The following is a 9,240-nucleotide window of genomic DNA, read 5'->3' on the forward strand; positions in this document are numbered from 1 at the left end:
GTCTTTAGTTGAAATGCACCATACTATTACTATTCACACCATTATTATCCGGTTATATCAATCTTATCCGGATGAATAATTAAATTAATCCTCATTTTGAAGTACAATTTATAATATATATAGAGAAAAATATTGTACTACTAATATAATTAAGACTCGTTCGACCAATTGGCGCGAATACAAAAAATTATTACCAAATACTAAAGTGGTATATAAAACAGCTACTAATGAGTTCTTAGGAGCTGAAATTCGTAGAATAAAAAAAAGTCGAGCCTGTTCGAAAATTCTAGAAATTCATCAAGCAAAGAGAGCAAAAACTAATAATTTCGTTCAAACAGTTAAAAAATCCAAAAATAAGATAAATATTACAATTTCTAATAAAAATGATTCTGCAATTGATCTACATGAAATAACTACACATGCTGATACGCTACTTAAACAATATAAATTAAAAGATAAAAATGTATATATCAAAGCTTTAGGTGAGCTAGGTTTTGCTACATTGAAGTCATTAGGTCGACCATTAACATCGATAGTTACTGATGAAGATGATTATCTCTATGGTAGAGTTAAAAGCGATACTAAGTTTACCAGCTTCAACAAAGTTGAATATGTCTATTTACAAAATAAGTTTGTAGTATATTTTTTAAAATTATACCTCTACATTGTGTAGATAAAATGATGTCTATCTTAAGAAATAATATATATATAATTTATAACTAAAATGAATAACTTCCCCAATTTCATCGTTTGGTTCAGAATTATGATAATACATTTATTATTAATACGTTCAATTATGAAACTAAAAAGTTTAATACTGTGTTGATTTTAGAATACAAAATTAATCAATTTGAGTTATTTAAAGGGTATGAGCTATTCCATCCATAATGGTTTACTAAAATTCTCTGAGGATTTTATTAAATGGCGCAATGAAATACTAGATGTGTCGACGTTCGATTACTTTTGTAACAAGCTAAAAAAGTATAACAAAACTTACTATAGAACGCATAGTAATAATGCCATTCGATACATCAAGATGCATAACATGAAGGATATTTTACAATTCGATCTAATTGAAATTTTTGAGGATGATTACTTTGATAAATGTAATAATGGTGGTCTAATCTATCATACGAATGGTGTATATGATAATGTAGTTACCTACGATAAGAAACAATTTTATCCGAATATACTAAATTGTCCATCATTTATGTTCCCAATTTCAAAAGGAGAAGAATGCAATATCAAAGTAATACCAAATTGCGGATATAGCTATGGTATTTACCACGTGCAAGTACAATCTAATGACGAACGATTTAACAAAATCTTCAGCTATAGTAAAGATAACCATTATACGCATACTACGTTAAATTTTGTTATGAATATCTATAATAAGCATCATGGTGGTAAAGTTCAATTAACATTGTTGTCCAATAAATGTTTAAAGTACAAGGATAAAAGTAAACTTTTAGAAAGTTCAAAAGTCTTTAGTAAATGGTATCATAGTTTAGATGCATTAAAAACTAAATATCCGTCCAATAAACTAGTCAAAAAAATATTTAGTACTGCTTGGGGTGAGTTACAATCCAAAAAAGATATTGTTAAGTCAGCAGATCAGATAGAAATTGAAAATATTGATTATGGTCAATCGTCTGATGTCAATGAAAATAAATATTACTTAAAGAAATTCTTTATGCAAGAAGACCAAGAATTTTATCAACTAGTAGATCTATCAACTCAGATTAAAACCATTCTTAACTAGCTACCAGTATGCTAGAAAAATTATGATGTTGTTAGCTTTAAAGCATATTGACAACGTAATTAGAATTGCTACAGACAGTATTACATATGACGCAGATTCATGAATATTTATTTATTAAAGAAAAAGCTAAATCAAATATCAAAGCCGAGATTAAAGGAAACAAGTTAATTAAGTTGACTTAAAAAATGATATATATATATATATATATATATATATATTTAAATCTATAATATAGTAAACTCGATTGAAATTTTTATAATTTACTCCCCATTTAGAGGAATAATATATTTATATAATATATAATATAGTACATAATACACACGAAGTTCGTAAAATTAGCTCTGCGAATTATGGAACATCTCAAAAGTCAATTCCTTGAAAAAGTGCATTTAGTCGATAAGAGCAGTCGAAGTGTATTGCTATTTACTGAGCAATCGATGAAATCACGACTTTATTTGCAAAACGAAAAGCTGAAAAGATCAATCAAATTCAAACGAATGTGATTTCACTTAGCCTTAAGTCTGCAATCAAAGTAGAGCAAATTAAGGTCGATCATTTCCTATTATATTCATCTTTTAAGAAAAATGAGGATCTAGTTTTGAATGAAGATGATAAGCGGAATAAATTATATATCAATCATTTCAAGAAGATTTTTGATGATGCTGGTATTAACGTATCAGAATTGAGCAAACTGACTAAATCACAGTTCTTTAAGATATATCCTCTAGAATTTTTATCTCATAAAATGATTACTATAGTTAATACGTGGTACACTAATGCAATATATAAAGAACTGGATAAACAGTTTCAAATGGAAACCATTTCAACAAACAATTTTAGATATTTGCAGTGAACCTGCTGATGAATGAGCTATTTATATCATTGAAGATGTTGATAAGATAAAAGATAACACTCTTCTCAAATCCGGCAATATTGGCAAAAGCTTCATCTGTAATAAGTTAGATTTCGATTATAATGTTATTATAGCTGATGGGAAAAAAATAACATTTTTAATCAAATTAAGACACAGGTGGATAAAGGTAATATTCCAAATGTAATTATTCTAGATGTACCTAGACAAGGAAAAGATTATATTAATTATGGTGCACTTGAGCAAATTAAGAATGGAACTATTTACAGCGGTAAGTATGAAGGTGGTAAATGCAGATACCCATATCCGCATGTATTTGTATTAACCAATTTCAGAGTTGATACGAGTCAATGGAGTGCCGACCGAATGCGATTTATTAATACAAAAAATGGTATTATAACTAATGATCAAGAGCTCAATGAAGAAGGTGAATATGATGTAATTGATACATCAGAAATAAACTATACAGAAAAATATTACGATGTCGTAGCTAAATATAAAATATTAGAAAATAAAAATATACAGCTGGAAGCTATAAACGAATCTCTTAATGAGCGTTTAAAATCAAAACGCTTATAATTTTAAAAATACTTTCTTAATTGTTTTAGGTGCGACTGTAAGTGTCTTGAATTCATTAATTAATGTTGGCACATTTGTTTGCTCAGTTGACGAGCTCGGTTGCGGTTTAGTTGCATCTTGAGTTCGACTACATTTTTTAACGCCCGAAGGCCGTGATAGGGAGCTGTGCACCCTTTTGTTCTTAATTGAAATTCTCATGATGAGCAAACAAAGTTTGGCAGATTCTCTGATTCTGTTTCAATTGTTCTCTTGTTTCAATTGTTCTCTTGTATATATTTAAGAAGATATTAGTAGGAATATATTAATTGCAGGGTCTTTAATGTATAAAGGAACACCATTTTGATCCGTAAATGCAATGACAAGGATGTTAGCAGTTGTAGCAATATCATAATAAACTATATTAGTTGGTTCAATCTTAATAATGCTTCCATACGTTACTCCGGCTGTTGTAGCAGTGTAAGTAATAGTGGAGTCATTATTTAGAGCCATTGCATTATTAGCTAAATTACAAGTTACATTAATACTAGATACTGGTCTAAATGGAGGTACATATAGTGAATTGTAAGTAATAGTTGAAGTATTACCATCAAATACTGAAGATTTACCATCAAATACTGAAGATTTATCATCAAATACTGAAGATTTACCATATCCAATTAATAAATTGAAATCGCTTGTATCAGTTGTTAATTTCATAGTTCTTGCTACTGATGGGTATCCTACAAAATTAGCTGGTTGTGTATATCCGGCGGGTAGAGATGTACCAACGACGTTTAAAACCAAGCTAACTCCATATAAATTAGGATTAGATACGAACTGGATATAATATAAATTATTATTTGTAGTGCTATTAATTAAGTACAGTCCATTTGCAATTAAAACAGGTTGTAAATACGTATTTAAATCAGCAACCGTTGAATAATTCGTAATAGCTGGGATTGTTATGCTAAAATTCGTATAACTATTAGTACCTGTTGGCCATAAGGTCGAAAATGTATTGTTTGTATTAGTAATATTAGGCCATGAATAGTACATCGAAATCATGTTTAAAGCAATTTTTTTGCCTTGAAGATTAGCAGATCCGAAATTCAACTGCAATTTATTGTATGAAGCTGCTTGAGTCGTAATATCTAACACATTACTTGTTAAGCTCAGATTATTCTGATTGAGAATTATATTAGAGATTGACATGTTCAAAATTTAAACTGAAGTTTATAATTCTCAATTCGAAAACAAGGTTTCTAATCTTCGATTATTGGTAGTTCTCTTGTATATATTTTATTCAACAAAAAAAATGCATTTTGAATTTTTAAATTAAGCTGAAAGAGCTAGAGCTTTAGTCCGAAGACGGACTAGAGATACTTGAATCTTCCGTCGAGCGACTGCAGATCTTCGATCTGTTCTAAGGCATATTATTTAGATAATATGCCTTAGATCTAGCTTTTAGTTCTTTGTTCTCTAAACAATATATTTTAGCTCTTGCTGATTGCTTCGCTTTGTTGTTTTTGTAATATTCATTTTTATATTCTAAAGGCTTTTTTTGTTAACTTGATAATATTCTGCTATTTTTTCTTTATTATCTTCGCGGTTTAACTTATCTCTTTACTTAATTAAGGGTTGAAATGCCTTAAGTTGGTTAATATTCTTCAATTTATTCATCCAAAGCTGCTCGTAGGCGAATAGATGGTTTTGATCACAAACTTCATACTGTTTGATCAGCATCATTTTAAAGTTTTCAGTCACGTACTTTTCAAAATATGGATAGATTGAAACAAACTTTCTCTTGTCCTTTTTATTACACCAATTCTTAGAAGTAGTTATATGGTACTTAAATCTATCTCTAGTAGTATTAAATGTAGCTCCAATATAATTGATGGTGACGTTTTCATTTCCAATATAGGTGATTTTATAGACGTTTCCAAATCTAGTGCTCTTCATTTTAACGTCCGATAAATACGTTTAAGAAGAGCTCTGCACTTCAAGGTCGTGATAAGGAAATTCTCACCTTTTTGTAGCTATATATATGTATATATTATTTCTTAAGATAACTAGTTTATTAAAAAGGATCCACCAGAGGGCATAATACTAATTCTCTTATTACCCTTCTTAGGTCTCATAAGACCTACTCCAGTAGTAGATTTTAACAATTGACATCCAGCATTTGCTATTTCTTGCCCTACAAAAGGTGTAGCTACTGTCTGTGCCACATCGGCTAAAACACTGCCTACTCCTGAGTCTTTAAGCCGTTTACCAGCGGTCTTAATACCTGACCACACGTCATCAAAAAAGCCCGATCCGAGCATTGGGTTGTGGTGCTTAGCTGTGTATACAATTTCCCCTTTACTCAGAGACAAGTTGCAACCTTGTTTACAACTAGATAGCTTTTTAGCATTTAATGGATGTAGATAAACTACATTTCCTTTTCCAATATCTAACTTTAGAACTCGGATAGATTTACCTTGAATGAGCTTCTACTGTTGAGCTGGAGATAAATTGAGTTTGACTTGTACGTAAAACATTTTAATGTGTGTATAAATGCAAAGCCTTTACTGTTAGTACAATCTGCGAGTGTATATATATATCTGCTGTTTAGTGTATATAATACGTATTATAGTAATAATTATTAATTAAATTATTTACACGCATAGCTTGTATTTGGATTTTCAAACCAATTTACAGCCTACAGCTGGGTATCAGGATCTATTTTTTTGCTCCATTATACCTTAATTCTCCTTGTACACTATCGACAAGCAACATCTGGCCTTTAGAAGCTGTGGCGAGCTCATATGCATTTATTAACTTGGATTCATCTACTCCCGGAATGTTAAAGTCCTTGAGGAGCATTTTCAGATCTCTTTTTGAATTTGCTTTATGAATCATCACATATTCACTATTTAAACGTATCATCTTATCAGTTGCAAAATATTAATGTGAACGGAACACTGTGTTTAGTAGCTTGTGTCGGCCACGTGTGAAGTAATGGCTAAACAACAATTTTTTATCATTGCTGTAATCATCAATTATGACTAATTGAAGCTCGCCCGGTATTTCTTTGATAACATCTACACTTGGTGGATTGTCGCTGGGATATATCGTAATTAATGGTCCAAGTTTATCTCTGAGATAGTTATAGAGCTCTTGGTCGCTATTACGTGCAATGATATGGATATGGGCATATATGTTAGGGCTGTTAAAAATTAGATCAAATACGAGATTATTTTTTCCTGAAAACGATGGTCCAAGGACGATAGATCTAAATAATTTTTGAATGTTTAACTTTTTATTGATCCTAAACGAAATTCGCCTTATATACTTTGGGTATCAATTCTCCATAATTTGCATTTACGTTAGACATTTGCAGAGCTTAAACGAAGTTTATGATAATAATCGAGATTGGAAACCTTGTTTCGAATTGAGAATTCCAAACTTCAGTTAGAGCTTTGATTCTGGGTGTATCTGGATTTATTCAAACCCATTTTTATAATGTAGTATATATAATACGAGCTGTGCGTGTAAATTATATAATATGGAATATCCAGCTCCAACGCCTTATACGTCAACTCCATTAAAACCGAACAGAAGTTGTTTTTTAAATCCAGATACTACTTCCTTAACATTATCATTAGCATCTAAATACTTTTTCCTTGAAACTGGAGAATATGCATCATTTGTAAATTCTAGCTTATTCCAATTAGACGGAGCCGTTATTCAAGCTCAATATTTAACTGGAATTACAATTGGTACTGCTAGTGCTTCTAAATGCTTAGTACTTGATTCGAATAAAGATGTAACTGGAGTACGAAATTTTACTGCTACCATTTAACTGGAACTTTACAAACTGCATCTCAACCTAACATTACTACTACATTAGCTGGATTACCTTCATTTGGTACTGCTGCGATTACTACGAATATGATTCGTAATTTAACTTAATATTAGTAGTATATTAACTATTTCTGGTACTAATTCACAATTAACATTAACTGATAGTTCATCAACAGGAGCGATACAATGTTCTGGAGGTGCTTATTTTGGTGCAAATTCTTATTTTGCAGGAAATATTAATTGTCAAGGATCACAAACTCTTATACTAGTAGGTACTCTACTTATCAGGTATAAATATGAATACAATTAGTATAAGTAATTGTACAACATTTACATTATCTGGAATTCAAATTTCAACAAATACAACTACATCGACATCATTTTCAACTGGTGCATTATTATTGTCTGGCGCTATTGGTATTGGATTAGCTGATGATGCTTCTTCAAGTACTAATAGTGGTTCATTTACAACTCATGTTGGAATGGCAATTGCTAAACAATTATTTGTAGGCACAAGTATTAATGCATCATCAATGACATTATCAACATCACTTACTTCTCAATTATTAAATGCTACTATTGCTGACACTGGTACTGCTAATATTGTTTATCCATTGAATGTAAAACATCTTACAAGTAATTATGCAACAATTGCTGGTACAAATAGTTACGGCATGGGATTGAAATTTCAAGGATAAAATAGTATTAATAATATTGCTGATTATGGAGCTATTAGTTGTGTTATTTCAAGTAGCACATCATCAGTTGAACAAGGTCAATTACAATTTTATACAACAATAGCTGGATCATTAGTAAATGCAATGACATTATCATCATTAACATCATCAACAAATAATTTATTAACTATAAATGGCGCAACAAGTGTGTTATCTGTTTATAATGTTTTAGGTACTAATGATTAGTAATGCAAATGCTCCAAATTTAACAATTACATCAAGTGCAACAGGTACACAAAGTCAATTATTTTTTTATTACAGATAATCAAACTTGGGAAATAGGATCAAGATAATCAATAGCTGGTCTTTATCCAACTAATTATTATATTTATAATGCTGGATTTAATATGGTAATACTCCAGCTGGAATTACAAGTTATTTATATAGTTCAGTATCAACTACATCAACAAGTAATTCATTTCAAATAGCAGGTGGATTATATACAGCAAAAGCAATATTAAATAATAGTTATTATAATTGTAATACTGTTAATAGTTCTGCTACATCTCATTCTATTCGTACTCAAGCAATATGTTTAAATGATCAAGCAATTTTTTTCAAGTCAAAATTCAGTTGATATAATCATGGATTAATGTATTCTAAACAATCAGGATGGAATACTGGTAATGGCTTTGCAAGTGCTAATCAAGATGGTCCAGTTCTTTATGGAAATCAATCTGTTATAATTGGAAATTTAAATAGTTCAAATACTGAAACAACATGTGCTATATTCAATGGTACAACTACAAGTTTATTAGGAACTGTTAATACAAATACTCCTACTGCAACCCCATCAAGATTAAATATTCAATCATTTGGAACACAATTAGGATTAATTAATAATGTTAATGGTTATGTATATATGTCATCTTTATCAGATGGTTCATTTCAAATTACTTGTAATAATCCATTAGGAACTCCGACATATTTACAGTATTGTTTTGATTCTACTTGGAGTTCTGCTGGACAAAATACAGTACCAAGAATGAGGTTAAGTGGATTTTCTTGTCCAACTGGTACAAGTAATAATTTTAGAACATATTTACGCAATACAGCTGGAGATATACAAATTTGTTTATTTAATCAAAATGATTTAAGTCCTTCATATGGTTTTGGTGCAAATAATAGTTGTATACAATATTTATCAGCTGGAGTTAATGGACATCGTTTTTATTATCATTCTTCTTCTAGAGTAGGAATTCCCACGCAACTAGGTAGTTTACTTGCAACAATTGATGGAAATGGTAATATGATAGCACAAAGTGGATTAAGAGCTAGTGGTTATAATCCTAACTATACAGGAAAAGGATCTGAGGTACACTTTACGGCAAATACAGCAGCATTTTTTGGATACGATAGAACAGGTGGTGCTTAATACAGATATGCCAATGAGTAATAGTAATATTTTTATTAAAGCATCAAATGGATTTATAGGAATTAATCAAACTAATCCAACTTGTCCATTA

This window comes from Aphanomyces astaci (assembly GCF_000520075.1).
Source record: "Aphanomyces astaci strain APO3 unplaced genomic scaffold supercont1.82, whole genome shotgun sequence".
Lineage (NCBI taxonomy): Eukaryota > Oomycota > Saprolegniomycetes > Saprolegniales > Verrucalvaceae > Aphanomyces > Aphanomyces astaci.